We start from the raw sequence: 14,361 nt of genomic DNA, 5'->3' as shown, positions 1-14,361 counted from the left end.
CATAGCCTATATCTAAATGCTGCATTAATTTGTTCTTTATTATTATTACTAACCTATTTTGAGTCCATAATCAAGCAAAGAAGGGAAAGGTGAAAGAGGATGGAGTATATAAGGGGTCTGTATAAGGGGGAGATGAAGTTGAAGGCAACATTATAAAAATAGAAGAGAACGTAGATGAAGGTGAAAATATGATACTTCGAGAAGAACTTCACACAACACTGAAAGACCTTAGTCGAAACAAGGCCTTGGGAGTAGACGACGCTCCGTAAGAACTACTGATAGCCGTGGGAGAACCAGCCATGACAAAACTGGTCCATCTGGTGTGAAAGTGTATAAGACATGCGAAATATCCTCAGGCATCGAGAAGATTCAAATAATTCCAATTCCAAAGAACGCAGCTACTGGCAGGTGTGAATATTACCGAACTGTCAGTTTAATACACTACCGTAAATTAAAATTGATGACGTGCTACAGACGCGAGATTTAACCGACAGGAAGAAGATGCTGTGATATGCAAATTATTAGCTTTTCGGAGCATTCACAAAAAGTTGGCGCCGGTGGCGACACCTACAACGTGCTGACATGAGGAAAGTTTCCAACCGATTTCTCATACATAAACAGCAGTTGAACGGCGTTGCCTGGTGAAACGTTGTTGTGATGCCTCGTGTAAGGAGGAGAAATGCGTACCATCACGTTTCCGACTTTTCCAAAGCTCGGATTGTAGCCTTTCGCGATTACGGTTTATCGCATCGCGACATTGCTGCTCGCGTTGGTCGAGATCCAATGACCGTTAGCAGAATGTGGAACCGGTGGTTTCAGGAGGATAATACGGAACGCCTTGTTGGATCCCAACGGCATCTCATCCGCATGGCTGTAGCGGATCGTGCAGCCACATCTCGATCCCTGAGTCAACAGACAGGGAAGTTTGCAAGACAACAACCATCTGCACGAACAGTTCGACGACGTTTGCAGCAGCATGGACTATCAGCTCGGAGACCATGGCTGCGGTTACCCTTGACGCTGCATCACAGACAGGAGCACCTGCGATGGTGTACTCAACGTCGAACCTGGGTGCACGAATGGCGAAACGTCATTTTTTTCGGAATAATCCAGGTTATGTTTACAGCATCATGATGGTCGCATCCGTGTTTGGTGACATCGCGGTGAACACACATTGGAAGCGTGTATTCGTCATCGATATACTGGAGTATCATCCGGCGTGATGGTATGGGGTGCCATTGGTTACACGTCTCGGTCACCTCTTGTTCGCATTGATGGCACTCTGAACAGTGGACGTTACATGTCAGATGTGTTACGACCCGTGGCTCTACCCTTCATTCGACCCCTGCGAAACCCTACATTGCAGCAGAACAATGCACAACCGCATGTTGTAGGTCCTGTACGGGCCTTTCTGGATACAGAAAATGTTGGACTGCTGCTTTGGCCAACACATTCTCCAGATCTCTCACCAATTGAAAACGTCTGGTCAATGGTGGCCGAGCAACTGGCTCGTCACAATAAGCCAGTCACTACTCTTGATGAACTGTGGTATCGCGTTGAAGCTGCATGGGCAGCTGTACCTGTACACGCCATCAAAGCTCTGTTTCACTCAATGCCCAGGCGTATCAAGGCCGTTATTACGGCCAGAGGTGGTTGTTCTGGGTACTGATTTCTCAGGATCTATGCACCAAAATTGTGTTGAAATGTAATCACATGTCAGTTATAGTACAATATATTTATCCAATGTTTACCCTTTTATCATCTGCATTTCTTCTTGGTGTAGCAATTTAAATGGCCAGTAGTGTAAGTCATGGTTGGAAAATACTGACACAAATTCTTTACACAAGAATGAAAACTTGTAGAAGCTGTCATTCGGGAAGTTCAGTTTGGACTCCGGAGAAATGTAGGAACATCCGAGGCAATACTGACCTTTGACTTAACTTAGAAGATAGGTTAAGGAAAGGCAAGCATACATTCACAGCATTTGTAGACACACAGAAAGCTTTTGACAATATTGACTAGAGCACCCTCTTCGAAATTCTGAAGATTGCAAGGGAAAAACACAGGAGGCGAAAGGCTATCTATGACTAGATGAAAGCTGCAAGAGTCGAGGGGCATGAAGAGGTGCAGGAATGTGAAAGAAGTAAGACACGGTTATAGCTTCTCGCCGATGTTATTCAATGTGTACACTGAACGAGCAGTAAAGGAATCAAAAGAAAAATTTGGAGTAGGAATTAAAGTTTAGGGAGGAGAAATAAAAACTTTGAGATTTGCCGATAACATTGTAATAGACTTGGAAGACCAGCTGTACGAAATAGACAATATCTTGAAAGGAGGACACAAGATGAACGTCAGCAGAAGCAAAGTAAGGATAATCGAATGTAGTTGAATTAAATAAGGTTACATTGAGGGAATTAGAGTGGGAAAGTAGTAGATGTATTTTGCTATTTGGGGAGCAAAGTAACTTCTGACGGTCGAAGTAGAGATGATGTAAAATGGAGACTGGCAATGACAAAAAGGCATTTCTGCAAAAGAGAAATTTGTTAACATCGAATATAGACTTACAGGGTGACAACGATTGAGCTATATGGGAAAAAGGTAAACTACGGCGTGCACACTCTTTATTCAACATGTAAACGTCACTAGAGATTTTCTGATGTAGTTTATGACATTTCGATATGTATGCCGTCATTGGTGATGATGTGCTGCAGACAAATAGCGAAATTCTGCATGACCCGCTGAAGTGTAGGAACATCGATGCTGTCTATGACCCCCTGAATGGCTATTTTCAGCTCAGTACTGGTTTTGGGGGTGATTGCTCTATACCTCATCCTTAATATAGCCCCATAAAAAGTTGTCACATGTTCTCAGATCCAGAGAACGTGGCGGCCAATGGAGACCCATGCCAATTGCCTCCGGGTACCCCAGAGCCAGAATGCGGTCCCCAAAATGCTCCTCCGACACTCTCCTGATTCGATGCGGTCGAGCTCCGTCTTGCATGAATCAGGGTCATTCTGGATAATAGGAATGAAATAATCTTCCAAAACCTTCACATACCGTTCGGTAGTCACCGTGCCATCAAGGAATATCGCACCGATCTGCTAGATACAGAGGGTCCCAGGAGGAATAGTCAGTATCCAGCAACATGGCAGGAACCATAATTCAGATCAATAAACACTAGCAAACATGGGCCCTAAAATGCATATCTTAAGAGCTATTAGCGCTTCATTTTTGATACTGAGAGAGAAACGTCTTCTACTGCAAGTTATTTGATTTTGCTATTTTTGGAGAAGGTAGTGTAGGCAAAAAAAAGCTATCTAATAAACATGAGCACCAAAATGCGTACCTGAAGAGTTCTGAGCACCTGTTCAGTGGAAGAGATGTGTTTCGTGGTAGCGAAGATGAACAAGTGCTCTAAGATATGTGTTATAGAGTCCGTGTTTACTGGATAGTTTTTCTCGTTTTGCTTCATACTAGAACCCCTCAGAATATGGAAGTGAAGAGCCAGCATTAGCTGAGATTTATTTCATAGTCTTGGAGATGAAGAAGTGCTCATAGCTCCTAAGGTATACATTTTGAAGCTAATGTTTACTGCATTTTTTTGCTTCCAGTGATCATTACTGTCATATCTCTAAATATTGAGCATTCCTTTTGGGACACTCTGAGACTACGGACACATTTCTTCAGTTACTGTTTCACATAATCACCTTACTTTGTCATGTTAAAGGTTTTCTATTAGTATCCTGTTTATCACACTAACACATTTTATTCGGATTTGAAGTATGGATTTGATCGCTACATACTGTCTTACTACACACGCACATTTATCTACATGACATAATTTTAGTTAATAATTATGAACATAATTTTGTATACCTAGACCCTAATGTTACCACATCACTAGCGCCCTCTACCGGCTATAGCTCGTGTTGCATCAAAATCGCCATAACTTGTTCATACCTGCATGTACAAAGCATTTGACGTTGTTACTTGCATCAGAAAAGGTACTCCAAAAATATGTTATCCCTGTCAGTCAAGTGAATCATGAATTTTTTCTGAAAGCTTGACCTAAATCCGATTGAATCTATCACTGTTATATTACGTTTTTTCTATTTTGTTGTAACAGATATGATTATGCTAGCAAGTCGAAATCAGATACAATGACAATTATGGATTATTGACGATCAATACGAAAAATAATGAATAAACTAATGCAAAGGTTTTGTTTCAAACAAAAGTAACGTGTAACTGCTCACTGGCAGCTGTCCAAATTATAAAAACGACGACTAGCAATAAAGATCAAACTTGCAGAATGGTACATAGCCTGGCACCCTCTTTGTATATACGAAAGAATAACTTCGTTCTTGTTTTCGTGTGCTGTTTTAGTCTTCATTCCGAAGACCGGCTTGATACTGCTATCCATTCTACTATATTCTGTGCAAGAGTCTTCATCTCCGTGAAGTACTGCAACCTACATCCATGAGAATCTCTTTAATGAATTCATCTCTTGGTCGCCCTTTACGACTGTTACCTCCCACACTTTCTTCAAAAATTAAACTGGTGATCCCATGATGTCTCAGAATGTGTCCTGTCAACCGAACCCATATTTTAGTCAAGTTGTGCCACAAATTTCATTTCTTCCCAATTCTGTTCAGTAGCTCCTCATTAGTTAAATGTTCTACACATCTAACTTTCAATATTCTTCTGTAGCACCACGTTTCAAAAGCTTCTATTATCTTCTTGTGTAAACTTCCACACATGGCTGCACTTCATAAAAATACTTTCAGGAAAGACTTCCTAACACTTACAGTGGTCAATTATTGAAAGATATGAAATAAAATCTTCATAACTTCTTAAGGGGCTGGCGTGAGGATGTTCAAACTGCACGGTTGGCCACGTAACGTGGTGGGAATTAACCTGCGCCTTACTGCTTACTGTGACGAAGCGTGGCTTCTTCAGTAAGCAAAACTGGCACATTTGGGGGACTGAAAATCCGCAATTCGCGACCAAGAAGTCTCTGCACCCTCATCATGTGGCTGTATGGTGTCAGTGTGCAGTCACTGGATAATCGGATTTTGGTCGGTGGAATGTTTAATGGCGGTGTTCGCAGGAAGAGGCTCGGTCTCCACGTCGCCAGAGACCAGTGTACGCGGTCAGTACGTCGAGCTGCTGCCGCCATCGGTTGTGTTCACACTAGTAAGTTACTGAATACATTGAAACAGGCAGTCAAGTTAAACTCACTCTGGGTAATTCAGAAATAACTTCTGTTTCCGGTTTCTGTCAAAGTACTTCTCCTGTACACTATGTAATCAAAAGTATCCGGACAACTGGCTGAAAATGACTTACAAATTCGTGGCGCCCTCCATCGGTAATGCTGGAATTCAATATGGTTTTGGGCCCACTCTTTGCCTTGATGACAGCTTCCACTCTCGAAGCCATACGTTCAGTTAGGTGCTGGAAGGTTTCTTGGGGTCTGGCAGCCCTTTCTTCACGGAGTGCTGCACTGAGAAGAGGTATCGATGTCGGTCGGTGAGGCCTGTCACGAAGCCGGTGTTCCAAAACATCCCGTGGGTGTTCTATAGGATTCAGTACAGGACTCTGTGTAGGCCAGCCCATTACAGGGATTTTATTGTCTTGTAATAACTCCTCCATGTGTCGTGTATTATGGTGCTCGATCGTGTTGAAAGATGCAATCGCCATCCCCAAATTGCTCTTCAACAGTGGGAAGCAAGAAGTCCTTAAAACATCAATGTCGGCTTGTGCTGTGATAGTGCCAAGCAAAACACGAAGGGGTGCAAGCCCCCTCCATGAAAAACACGACCAAACCATAACACTATCGCCTCCGAATTTTACTGCTGGTACTACATACGCTGGCAGATGACGTTCGCGGGGCATTCGCCATATCCACACCCACCCATCAAATCGCCACATTGTATACCGTGATTATCACTCCACGCTACTTATTTCACTGTTTAATCGTCCAATGTTTACTCTCCTTACACCGAGCGAGGCGTCGTTTGGCATTTACCGGCGTGATGTGTGGCTTATGAGCAGCCGCTGGACCACGAAATGCAAGTTTTCTTACCCCCCTGCCTAACTGTCGTAGTACTTGCAGTGGATCCTGATACAGTTTGGAATTCCTGTGTGATGGTCGGGATAGATGTCTGCCTATTACACATTACGACCCTCCTCAACTGTCGGTGGTCTCTGTTAGTCAACAGACGAGGTCGTCCTGTACGTGTCCCTTCACGTTTCCACTTCACTATCCCATCGGAAACAGTGGGCCTAGGGATGTTTAGAAATGTCGAAATCTCGCGTACAGGCGTATGACGCAAGTGACACCCAATCCCCTACAACATTCGAGGTTAGTGAGTTCCGTGGAGCGCAGCATTCTGCTCTCTCACGATGTCTAATGACTACTGAGATCGCTGATTCGAAGTACCTGGCAGTGGGTGGCAGGACAATGCACCCAGTATGAAAAACGTATGTTTTTGGGGGTGTCCGGATATTTTTGATCACATAGAGTAGGTGTAATAGCCTTCATTCCGGTACAGTATGCAGAATTTCTAAATTACCCAATATATTTCATTCCACATGGTTTTCCTTATCAAAATGTGTACTGAATACGCTCCCATTTAGCTACACGTGTGTTCTTGGAAGCGAGTCTCCCTGTCTCTCCAGTACAAAATCTTTTACAGTCCTGCTAGCTTGTTTTGTAGTCCTCAGATTCTCAATATTTGTTGTTATTGTCGCCAATTCGTGGCGTAGCCTAGATCCACTTGTGCCTTTTGTGTGAAATCAGTATTCGCTGTAGTTTTCCTGAAAGCTTGCGCAATTTTATCGGAAAGTGCGACATTGCATTACATGCCAACAAACCGCTTGTCGTCTTGACCTGCTTTCGTTTCCTTGTTACTTATTTGGACTTCAGTCTGTTGTATAAGTTTGTTACATCACGGACCCTATATCTGTTCGCCCTGGCTACTTCTCCAATTACGAAGGCTGCTCGGAAAGTAAGGTCCTATCGGGCGCGAAAGGGAAATCAAGTGAAAATCCGACGATGCTTTGCACAAATGTGTTAGTGTCTCTAGCATGCCTGTCGATCGAGTCACGTGGCCCTTTTCAGTTCTGTGCGCACAGTGAGCAGAGAAAGAAATGTCTTCCCGCCAAGTATGATGCCCTAGTGAGAGATTTCCTCTGATGCCACATAAGTGTCATGCGTTTCCTTCTTCGTGACAATTCTCGGTCGCACTCTGCAGGTGCAATGAAGATGCTCCTGCAGCGCTTTCTATTGGAAATGTTTCATCACCCACAGCCCGGAATTGGCTCCCCCTGAGTTTCATCTTTGCTCACGTAGATCACTGGCTATGAAGACAACATTTTGGCACAGTCAACGAGCTGTAGACATGCGTAAACAATTAGCGGAAAGCACAGGTTGCTGCCTTTTACGCTGAGGACATTGGTAAGTTAGTAGAAATCCACGACAGATGTTTAAGTTGGAAGAGCGACTATGCAGAGAAGTAGCTGTAAAATGTAGCTAACTATTGTAAATAAAAGAACTGATTTTCATAGTGTTTGTACTTCGTGACCAATCGGATCTTACTTTCCGAACAGCCCGCGTACGTTCATCTCATCCGCTTCTTCTTTTCGATCGAACGGTAGTTTTAATATCGTGTCATCTTCTCCGTAAAGTATGCCCATGTATACTTATAGGGTGACGAGATTACGCATTTGTGATCATGTCAGCAGGTGTCGGCTTCCTAAATATCCATTTTAGTTAACGTGATATTCAAAAAGTTTGTTCTTTCCACCCCCTAAATTTACACCATAAGCTACATTTTTCATGCACCGTACATTAATAATCCTGCTAACTCACAGATATCTTGGCACTTGGACGGGTGACCATCTGGGCCGCCATGAGCTGTTGCCGTTTATCGAGGTGCACTCTGCCTCGTGATGCCAATTGAGGAGCTACTCGACCGAACAGTAGCGGCTCCGGTCACAGAAAACGATCATAACGGCCGAGAGAGCGGTGTGCTGAGCACACACCCCTCCTATCCTCATCCTCATCTGAGGATGACACGGCGGTCGGATGGTCCCGATGGGCCACTTGTGGTCTGAAGACGGAGTGCTTTTATATATGATGTCTGAACAGAAACTATGGTGGCATCTTCAACTTTTGTAGTCCTGTCTTCCTCAGCTGCGTGTAATATTACGGTATAGCTATCATATGTACATATTCCAGGCCACTGATGATGCCTTGCAGAAAATAAAGGCGAAACGCGTATGGCACTAAAATTGTGTTTTATTCAGTTGCTGTCAGACGGTCCATAAGTAAAAATTATCAATATACCGTACTATGGTGGCAGTTTGAACTAACAGCTGTAAACAAAAAATGTGTTTTCGACCACTCAGTGGTGCGCAGGCAGTATTAACAGTGGATGTGCGGTCGTGTTGTCAACGTTTCAGTGTCACAAATTGCATTGGAGTAACATCTAGAAATCAAGTGTTCAAGATATTCTCCAGACTGTTTTGAAGAAGACAAAAGTGTGTGCAAAGTTCCTCCCGCACACGTTGACTCCCAAACTAAAGCAACGAGATGTGAGCGTCTGCCACCACAGGACTGAAATACAAAACGCCTACAAATCTGGTCATTGTTTTATCAGTCTTCTGACTGAATTGATGCGGCCAGCTTGAATTCCTCCCCTGCGCCAACTTTTTCATCTCAGAGTAGCACTTGCAACCTACAATAATTGAATTTCTCAATTATCTGCTGGATATATTCCTACCTGTATTTTCCTCTACAGTTGTTACCCTCCACAGCTCCCTCTAGTACCATGGAAGTTATTCCCATATGTCTTAACAGATATCCTATCATCCTGTCTGCTCTTCTGGTCAGTGTTTGCCATGTATTCATTTCCTCGCTGGTTCTACGGAGAATTTCTTCACTACCTTTTGAGTCCAGATGATTTTCAACATTCTCCTGTAGCACCACACATCAAATGCTTCGATTCTCTTCTGTTCCGGTTTTCCCACAGTCCATATCTCACTAACATTAAATACTGTCCTCCACATGTACATTCTCAGAAATTTCTTTGTCATATTAAGATCTATATTTCGTACCACCAGAGTCACCTTGACCGGGACTGCCCTTTTTTCCAATGCTAGTCTGTTTTTCATGTCAACCTTTCTTTGCCTGTCATGGGTTGTTTTGCTACCTAGGTAGCAGAATTCCTTAACTTCATCTGTTTCGTGATCACCAATAATTATGTTAAGTTTCTCTCTGCTATCATCTCTGCTATTTCTCATTACTTTCGTCTTTCTTCGGTTTACTCTCATTCCACGTTCTGTACTCATTATACAGTTTACTCGATTCAACGGATCTTGTAATTCTTCTTAGTTTCAGTGGTGATAGAAATGTCATCAGTGAATCTTATCACTGATGTCCTTTCACCTTGAATTTTAATTCCACTCTTGTACCAGACAGAATGCAATCTGTAATAGATACCCTTCTTACACGCGTCATGTTTTCGCTCTAGAAACCTATTTTCCCGTTGTTTGTATGCCCATCTTTGTAATAGAAGTGTACCAGTGCCTCTGATATTCAATATGAAATGAAATTTAAAACGGCTGCATCCGTCTGTTTTGCATGTACTTTATTTACGAAACCGTTTCCGGTGTACTATTACAAGAGCTTCAGGTCCCTTGACCAACACAGGTCTGCACAAAAAAGTTTTTTGTCAGTTGCATGAGATAGTTTTACTGAATTATATGTTTTAGGATGCGCTGATTTCAGAAGTGATGTCCATTTTTTCTATTACATAATGTTCTTTTGCAAACACAAGAAATCGGTAAAAGCACTCGTTTGTTCAAAATTATCAAACATTTTTTACAACAAATGAAATATTATTTTGAGACCTATAGTAACAATATTATGCTTATTCATGTTTTTTTATGAAATCTTTTCTTCTTTTCCTTGATACTTCGCCGAATCCATTTCCGATTTCCATCTTTAGTTTCCCGCTTAAGCGTACAACAGTAGTCAGCATGCATAGTAACATCCCATCTTCCTTAGTACCGTCTCTCGATATCAAGGACCTCCTGGTGAAACCGCTCCCCCTGTTCTTCACTGTAAGCTCCCAGGGTTTCAGGAAAACTGTCAGTGTGGGAGTGTAGAAAATGGACCTTCAAGCTCATCTTGCAGCCTTGAGCTTCGTATGCTGCTAGCATCCGTTGAACAAAGGTTTTGTAGTGAGGATCCTTAGTATTTGCCAAAAACTCCAGGTTTTAAAGTTTGTCAAGGTGGCCAATCACTTATAATCCAGTGCTGTTCTCTGACTCTGCTGTCACACAAGCATAAGAAACATGGGTATTTAGTATAGCCTGCCTGCTGACCCAAAAGCATCGTGAGTATTTTCAAGTCCTCACAAACCATCCATTCATGGTCCTGATATTTGATTTTTTCCCGGGGCATGGGCAAATCGTTGTAGTTTTCGTCCATATGCACAGAATGTCCCATCGGAAGCGATGCTAATTTATTTCCATAATACTACTTTAAGACTAGTTTTGGATGATTCAATGAATAGGCGCCATTCAGATGAGTCATACTGCATATCAAAGAAATGCATGAGTTCTTCCACATCATTGCAAAAAACTTAATTTCCTTCTTTTGAGAAAAAACTGGGTAAATTCTTTGTTTCGGTGTCTGAACCATGAAATGAGGTGTCAGATGATAAAAGGTTTTTACTTTTTAATCTGGAACCTAACAGTTCGGCTGCATCCTTTGAAAGACATAAATCTCTTACTAGATCATTGAGCTCACTCTGAAGAAAAATCTGAGCTTGATTCACCCTGAGGAGGTAATGTAATTTCGTCCTCCAACTGACTCGGGTATTCATCCAAACTGGAAGGTGGCTGTGGGGTAGATATTTCAGAGCTATGGGGCACTGGACGTGTAACTGAGTCAAGGTTATGATAACTTATGATTCTTTTGTTTTTTCAATTGAATGCCTTTACGCCAACTGAACAGAAGTAGCAGTCAGTGGTACGGTTCTCCTGCTCACGCCATATCATAGGAATTCCAAATCGAAATGCATTTTTCTTACCCTAAAACCACAAACGAAGATCTTCTTCACATCTTCTACGTACCTAATGCGGGCCCCATGGTTTATCTTGATCACCAAGTTTTAATATAAAATAAACTTTCCTCACAAAATCACTTATGTTTCCCTGTTGACTTTAATAGTGCATTCACCACAGATATAACAAACACTGTTTGGAGAAATAACACAACCTCTTGTAGCCATGACTAGACAGAAACAACAGCACTGTTCACTTGAATAGCAATACGCCTGCTGAGAGTTTCTCTTCATTTCAAGCGAGATACAAATCGTTGACTTCTCGCAACACGATAAAACTGAACAATAAGATTGTTTGCATTTGCTTCTGGCGCCCAGGAGTTCACGGTAAAACCTGCAAGTGGTAACAAATAATAGTTAAGATTGTAAATTTTTAAAATTTAAGTTTATTTTATCAAATACAGGGTGTTTCAAAACTGACCGGTATATTTGAAACGGCAATAAAAACTAAACGAGCAGCGATAGAAATACACCGTTTGTTGCAATATGCTTGGGACAACAGTACATTTTCAGGCAGACAAACTTTCGAAATTACAGTAGTTACAATTTTCAAAAACAGATGGCGCTGCGAGTGATGTGAAAGAGATAGAAGACAACGCAGTCTGTGGGTGCGCCATTCTGTACGTCGTCTTTCTGCTGTAAGCGTGTGCTGTTCACAACGTGTAAGTGTGCTGTGGACAACATGGTTTATTCCTTAGAACAGAGGATTTTTCTGGTGTTGGAATTCCACAGCCTAGAACACAGTGTTGTTGCAACAAGACGAAGTTTTCAACGGAGGTTTAATGTAACCAAAGGACCGAAAAGCGATACTATAAAGGATCTGTTTGCAAAATTTCAACGGACTGGGAACGTGACGGATGAACGTGCTGGAAAGGTAGGGCGACCGCGTACGGCAACCACAGAGGGCAACGCGCAGCTAGTGCAGCAGGTGATCCAACAGCGGCCTCGGGTTTCCGTTCGCCGTGTTGCAGCTGCGGTCCAAATGACGCCAACGTCCACGTATCGTCTCATGCGCCAGAGTTTACACCTCTATCCATTGAAAATGCAAACGTGGCAACCCCTCAGCGCCGCTACCATTGCTGCACGAGAGACATTCGCTAACGATATAGTGCACAGGATTGATGACGGCGATATGCATGTGGGCAGCATTTGGTTTACTGACGAAGCTTATTTTTACCTGGACGGCTTCGTCAATAAACAGAACTGGCGCATATGGGGAACCGAAAAAGCCCCATGTTGCAGTCCCATCGTCCCTGCATCCTCAAAAAGTACTGGTCTGGGCCGCCATTTCTTCCAAAGGAATCATTGGCCCATTTTTCAGATCCGAAACGATTACTGCATCACGCTATCTGGACATTCTTCGTGAATTTGTGGCGGTACAAACTGCCTTAGACGACACTGCGAACACCTCGTGGTTTATGCAAGATGGTGCCCGGCCACATCGCACGGCCGACGTCTTTAATTTCCTGAATGAATATTTCGATGATCGTGTGATTGCTTTGGGCTATCCGAAACATACAGGAGGTGGTGTGGATTGGCCTCCCTATTCGCCAGACATGAACCCCTGTGACTTCTTTCTGTGGGGACACTTGAAAGACCAGGTGTACCGCCAGAATCCAGAAACAATCGAACAGCTGAAGCAGTACATCTCATCTGCATGTGAAGCCATTCCGCCAGACACGTTGTCAAAGGTTTCGTGTAATTTCATTCAGAGACTACGCCATATTATTGCTACGCATGGTGGATATGTGGAAAATATCGTACTATAGAGTTTCCCAGACCGCAGCGCCATCTGTTGTTGACAATTGTAACTACTGTAATTTCGAAAGTTTGTTTGCCTGAAAATGTACTGTTGTCCCAAGCATATTGCAACAAACGGTGTATTTCTATCGCTGCTCGTTTAGTTTGTATTGCCGTTTCAAATATACCGGTCATTTTTGAAACACCCTGTATATTTGATATAATTTTTAATAATTATTAAATAAAAAACCACAAAGGTTTATCACTAGTGAACATAAATACCCCAATGTACACAAAAATCTATGTGGTAGAACTTTTGGAATATTTTTCCTGTTTTTGTGAAGTCAGAATCTAAATGAAAATGTTAAAAAATCGTATGCAGTTTTTTAGTCGTCGACTTGTGTAATCTGACGAATGAAGTCTCGTTTGCAGTTATAACAGGAGATAATGTTAAATAATCGGTGTCAATAGATGTCTGGTATAAATGATACTATCTTTTTACTCACTGTCGTGCAAATCAGAGATCTACAGACACCGGTTATTTAATGTTGACTCCTCTTATTATTGTACAACATATTGGATTCCTCCCAATTTACGTTGGCCATAGTACCTGAAGACGGTCGTACGGAACAGCGAAACTGGTTGCGTAAATAAATTAAGTGTAAAAGAAACGACTGCAGGTATTTTAATATTCATTTCATGTTTTCTAGCTCGTCTGTGAAGATTGCTACTAAAATGCCTACCGAACTGCTGCCCATCGCGAGTCAGGTCCTTTGATAAAAAAATCTTACCGTTAAAACTAAAGTGTCGGATACCTATCAACAGTAACACTGATTAACGCTATGTACCACGTAACGGTACCTTGCAAACAGTGGGCATAGCAGATCCCTATTGGAAGGAAAGCGACGTGTATAAGAGCAGAACCACGTCAGCGAGTCGTGGAGGGCCGACTGCCTACGTCACAGGGGGCAGAGGGAGGCGGGAATACGAGACGACGTGGCGCCCACAAAGGAGTAGGTGCCCCTGCCAAACTCTGCCGGCCCTCAGGTTACACATACGAGCGGCGCTCGGTGGACTGTGGACAATTCGCGTCGGCTCGCCGATCTGCCACAGGTACAGTAGCTGGGAACGACGCTACCTCTGGGCTCTGCAAAGAATTTCGTCAGACACGGTAAACACACATGGGAGGTTTCTCCCACAACAAAATACGTGGAGGATAAAACGTATGTCCTGATAGATTTTCCGCTGGTATTTGGAGCTTACGTTTCACAAAAGATTTTCATTCGAAGCAGTAAAGCGGGTTGTTTTAGATTTCGCCCACTGCAGGAGAGTGTTTCTTTCTTTCTTTATTTACACTCATCAAAAAAAGTTTTGCATCACCCCGGTTCCCAGAGTTCCGGAACCTGTACAGAAAATTGGAATAGAGATCAACATAAACATCATTTCCGCCCTTTTTATTGCTCATGAAAACCACACTTTGCAAGTT

The sequence above is a fragment of the Schistocerca nitens genome, chromosome 6, assembly GCF_023898315.1.
Source record: "Schistocerca nitens isolate TAMUIC-IGC-003100 chromosome 6, iqSchNite1.1, whole genome shotgun sequence".
Taxonomy (NCBI): domain Eukaryota; kingdom Metazoa; phylum Arthropoda; class Insecta; order Orthoptera; family Acrididae; genus Schistocerca; species Schistocerca nitens.
This window is presented reverse-complemented; position numbering follows the sequence as displayed.